Raw genomic sequence first — 5,690 nt, forward strand, 5'->3', positions numbered from 1 at the left:
TCTGTTTAGACTTGGGTTCGAAGGAAATTGTCCTTGAAGTGTCGGGCGGAGGCGTGTGCTACATATGTCTTTCTGCTCATCCTTTACCGTCTGTCTGTACTTCCACTCCCTGCAAAACGACGAATCAGCTTGTAGGAGCACCTCGACACACTCTTGTGGAACGAGGGTAAGCATTATGTTTGGAGAGAGATCTGTGTTCGAAATCCGAGCGAGGGAGGCTTGGGACTGCCCTATCTCCTGTGTCACAAGCACACAGAGAGGTTGGCCTTACTGAGCCGTTCATTGTACGTAGACGTTCCATGGGTCACTGCGGTTGAAAGCTCGTTTTCCAATCTCAAACCTGACTCCTCGGTCGAAGCACGGTGGAGACCGAGGGGGGAACAAACATTCTGCGCCGAATGCCGGTCCGCACTTAGAGCGTTGCCGGGGACTAGTGTACTCGAACAGTCAAGGAACAGGCTTTATCAGGAGCTAGTGGGGCGTAGCAAAAAGGAACCGCTAGTGAAACGGACGGGGATGTCGTTGGAGGAGGTCCGCTCCCAGTGGAGTTGGGCGCTGGGAGAGGACTTTCTTACAAATTCGGAATTTTCCCTTACCTGGCGACTTGTCCGGAACGCACTGCCCCTCCTTGTGGAACTCAAACTTTACAATGGAGATACCCGGGCCTACTGCCTGCGCTGCGACGAAGACATGAGAGAAACAACCGGCCATGCCTTTTTCCGCTGTAGCAGGCTCAAGACCCCCCTAGGGTACGTCAACGAGGTAATGGCTCGCATCGATGCCCAGCGCTGGCTTGAACTCGATGAATCATATTTTATGGAGAACATTGATCCGCCGCTGCCTAGGGAGAAAAGAATGGCTTTTCTAGCGATACTAGCAGTAGCGAGGAGGGTCATATGGATCACACACCTCAAGCGAGTCCGCGAAGGGATATCTGTTCCGGATCGGAATCTGATAGTCTACTTTAAGCATCTGCTTAAAGTAAAGATCAGATGCGATTGGAAGAGGTTGCCTCGAGTGGCCTTTGACAAGTGGTGGGTGCAGGACGCTAGCTTGTGCATCCGACGAGGCGCCAAGTTTGAATTCGTGTTACCACCATAGGCATGGCACATGCGGTACTGGGTCCTACGGAGCCCATCCCGCTAGGTTAGACAAATAAAAAGTAAAGAGACTCTTGACTAGTGATACAAATGAGATCCTGTCCCTCGATTTCTTTTGTTTTTTGGCACTAGAGAACCTTCCGAGGCTACCCTACCACTACCCCCTATCTTTTTGTTTTATCATCCCCTGATCAACCCCTACTCGAAGGTCGCCACCTAATATATTCCTCCTTTTGTTTTTAACAATCTATTTATTTTACTCCTAACACCCGATATGAAGTCTTCTCAATCCCCATTAGGGATCTACCCGCTTGTTTTCGGTGCCCCGGAAAACAGTAGGTGATCTAACTACTTAGATTAGCTTAGGGAGGGGCCTTACTAACAATGCACTAGGCAATTTTATTTTTTGTACTTTTTTTCTCTATTTCCCACTCCCCAACACGAACTATTTTTCTTCCAAATTCAAGAACTTTTTATTTTTGCCAATGAATTGAACTTTTTCACACACACACACACACACACACACACACACACACACACACACACACACACACACACACCCACACACACACACACACACACACACACACACACAAACATTTTAATATATATATAAAAAAAATGCGCACACACACACATACAGAAATTGTATATATATATCCTTTTTGTAAAAACGCTGGGTTTTCATTAGTTAGCTCTAGATTCGACAGAGTGAATGAGGTATTGTGGTAAATGTTGCCAGTCAAGACTAAAGTTACCACGGACACCATTTTTACTTTAGTTACAAAGACCCTGCAACACTCCCCTCCCCAGATCTTATAGGGCCTTGTGCCTAAATTTGTTTTGTCTTTTGGAGATTTTAATTTTTTAAATGTTTTAATTTTATATTGGAATTTTTTTAATTGTATTTTTTTCTTTAAACGAAATAAATTAAATATAAAGATCAAAGTGTAGTATCTGTTCCCCAGTTACTCATTTTTTATTTTTTCCAAGAGGTCCGCCACGTGACCCACCCGTCAAGTTTAAGGCTTTACTTTGGTCACTTTTGTGACTTTACTAACCTTGGTTAGTGGGACCGACCCCCTCTTTTGGGAGTCTGGACCCTTTTCGCTACCCCAGGACCGACGCCATTGTGTGGAAGTCTGGACCCGAAAACCGATCCCTTCTTTGGGAGTTTGCTGTTCTCGGGACCGACATCACTTTCTTTGGTAGACGCGACCTGGTCGGGTTAGCTTAGCATTTTTTCTTTTGGGTACTTCGTTTCCTCCTCCCCTCTGAGGTTGAAATGGTCTACTTTCTCCCCTTTATATTGCCTGTACAGCACTCTGACCTGTCAGGCCCACTCTGTGTCTTCCTTCGCTGCTCTCCCAGTGGATTGAGCAGACCGGGTTCTTTTTCTCGCTTCCTTGGGGTTGTTTGTGGGTAGGGTGACGCGGGTAGGGCGGGTGTTTCGTTTCTGCTCCCCTCTCTGGGCAGAGATGCCTATCCTCTCTCTCTCTCTTAATTGCGACGCGGCACTCTGACCTGCTAGCACCCACTGCATCTTCCTTCGCTGCTCTCCCCCCTTGCGGGGATCTGAGCTGACTAATCCGACATCCCCGTGAGGGGAGATCAATCCACTTTCTCTCTTATGACCTCCCTCACTCCCCTCCACCCCCCATATCCCTGCATTTTCTTTTCTCCCCTAATACACTTTGGTCCGCGGCAGCGGCCAGTGCATTTTTTCCGCACGATGTCCGGGAAAAGGTGCATACCACCGCAGATGCGCCACATCGCCCCACTCGAGTACTCCCCATCGGAGGGAGCACCTCCCACAAAGGATGAAGAGAAGGAGAAGGCCAGGGTAGGGGCGCAGCCCGCAGCGGCAACACCAGAAGGGCAACCAAACCAGCCCACTGCTCCCCACGAGGGCCACTGCCCAGGCCGGGGAGTAAAAGTAGCGGCTGACGAGGGAACGGGGTGCGATCGGGGTGATACACATCCTGCGACACCCCTCCCACCTAAATCCTCATCGGTCGGAGAAAGCACTCCAGCCCAGGCTCCCCAAGAGGACCACCCCAAGAGGAAAGGGATCAGGAAGGCGGCTGACGTGGGAAAGAGGCACCTTTCCGGGGGACCACTTCAAACGAACCCCCCTCCACCTCAATCCTCATCGGCCGGAGAAGACCCCACCGCTCCTGCTCCTCACGAGGACAGCCTCCCTGCAGATGAACAGACAGAAGTTGGAGACGAGGAGGCTGAAGGCAACAATGGTGGCTCACAGCCCGTGACACCCCCAGTCTCCCAGCCCTCCTCCAGCTACCAACCACCTACTCCCCATGAGGGCAGCTCTCCAATGCCCGAAGGGAAAGATGATGAAGACGGAGTTGCCCGTAGAACCCAAGCGCTTTTCAGGGACACTTTGGAATCGCTAAAGGCTCTCGGGGGGGATTTAAGGCACCACCGCCCAAAGCTCCCCAAAACACTCCGACACACACACACACACACACACATACAGAAACTGTATATATATATCCTTTTTGTAAAAACGCTGGGGTTTCATTAGTTAGCTTTAGATTCCACAGAGTGAATGAGGTATTGTTTTATCGTTATTTTCATGGCAGGTGCTCGTCTGAACTCCAATCCCTGGTCCCCCCTCGCCATCTTTCACGAAAAACACCCGTCTAGCTGAATTCACTGTGAAAAATTTCCCCCACTCTATATCTGTGCCTAAATCAAAACGCGGATTTCATGAGCAAAGCTTCTTTCTTAGAACTGCACGCCTGTGGAACTCTGTTCCGTCTGCCTGCTTCCCTCCGGACTACAACTTGGATGTCTTCAAGTCTAATGTTAACAAATTTCTAATGAACCGCCCCCCTAATTAAACACTTCATAAAATCTCCTCACTAACGTGATGTACTTACAATAACCCTTATCCCTGAGTGGCTTCCGGGCCTTGATAAGTGGTGATCACTGTGTCAAAAAAAAAAAAAAAAAAAAAAAAAAAAATGTTGCCAGTCAAGAGTAAGTCGCCACAGACTCCATTTTTACTTTAGTTACAAAGACCCCGCAACACTCCCCTCCCCAGATCTTATAGGGCCTTGTGCCTAAATTTGTTTAGTCTTTTGGAGATCTTACTTTTTTAAATGTTTTAATTTTATATTGGAATTTTTTAAATTGTAATTTTTTCTTTAAACGAAATAAATTAAATATAAAGATCAAAGTGTAGTATCTGTCCCGGTAGACACTGCAAGCAAAGACCACATATAAGACCTTGGTCAATGTAGGGGCAACCCTTCATACCAATTGTCACTATCCAGCTCCCCTACTCCCCGGGGAGCTGGTTCCCTTTTCCCCTTCACTCCTCGCATTAAAATAGGCCTTGTGCTTTATTTGCTCGGTGGGGGAGCAAATAAACACGAAACCCACATATAAGACCTTGGTCAATGTAGGGGCAGCCCTTCATACCAATTGTCACTATCCACCTCCACTACTCCCTGGGGGGTTACTCCCCATATTTGCCTTTCATTCCTCGCATAAAAATATCGGCCTTGTGCCGAATTTGCTCTGTGCGGGAGCAAATAAATACCCTTTTCTTGGCCTTTTGGCCAAGATCAAAGTGTAGTGTCCGTTCTTACTACGTGCTGTACTTTGTATGTGATATTAAGTGGAGGATCACTTTTCATTATTATTTTAATTTAAAATGATTACCCACTTTACAACTAGTTAGTGTTAAAACCATTCAAGTCATTCTCCAGATCATTCAAGTTGCTTTTGAAGGATTCCAGTTATTTTTTAAGCATTCAAGTCATTCTTAAGGTCATTCAATTAATCCTTAAGTTCATTAAATCATTTAAGTCATTTCAGCCCATTTTCCGGTCATTTTAGTTTATCTGTTAGAATTTCATGTCAATCCTACATTCACGCATTCATTCATTACACGAGAGCACGCGACTAATGGCTATCGGCCTTTTTATAGGATATTTAGATGCGATCAACATTTGCTGCACACTTTTTGAATATGAGGCTTTTCTGGAGAAGGTTAAGAAAGGTATTTCGGTTCCCGTGTAAAGGTTAACCTTGAAATGGAGGTGTTAGATAGTTCTTGTAATTAGTGGTTGCTTTATTGACCTGGCTTTGAGAATTTCTAGTATCTGAGGTCTTTTTTGTACACAGAAATCAGCACTTATCAAAGCCTAGAGTCCGGTGTGGTTGGGTAAATCAAAACAAAATGGTAAATATAGAGTACGGGATGGTAATAACCGTGCTTGCACATTATAACTTTTTTTAAATCAGAAAAAAGCGAACGTGATGCAAAATAAAGAATTAGCGAACGAAAAAATGGCATAAATAACGTTATTAAACTGTTAAAACCTCTAAAAAATCCGAAAAAAAGTAACCAAGATATAAACAAAACAGCGAACATGATGGAAAAGTAAATGAAAAACGAACGTAAAAATATGTATAACCCAGTTTTAATATCAAAACTTTAGAAATCGAAAAAAAAAAAATATCTGATTAATAGGCTCGAACGTGCAATCTTAAGATAACGACGCTGCCACTATAAAGACCAGTCTATAATCGCGTGCGACAAGTTCGGTATTTTTTTTT

At 45.5% G+C, this 5,690-nt stretch overlaps 1 pseudogene; it reads left to right on the forward strand.

Moving 5' to 3' along the window:
* The first annotated feature begins 4,666 nt into the window (after positions 1-4,666).
* On the forward strand, positions 4,667-4,795 carry LOC145256614 (U2 spliceosomal RNA; annotated as a pseudogene).
* The last annotated feature ends 895 nt before the right edge of the window (positions 4,796-5,690 follow it).

This window comes from Euprymna scolopes, chromosome 32 (assembly GCF_053919585.1).
Source record: "Euprymna scolopes isolate OS-2025 chromosome 32, ASM5391958v1, whole genome shotgun sequence".
In the NCBI taxonomy this organism is placed as follows: domain Eukaryota; kingdom Metazoa; phylum Mollusca; class Cephalopoda; order Sepiida; family Sepiolidae; genus Euprymna; species Euprymna scolopes.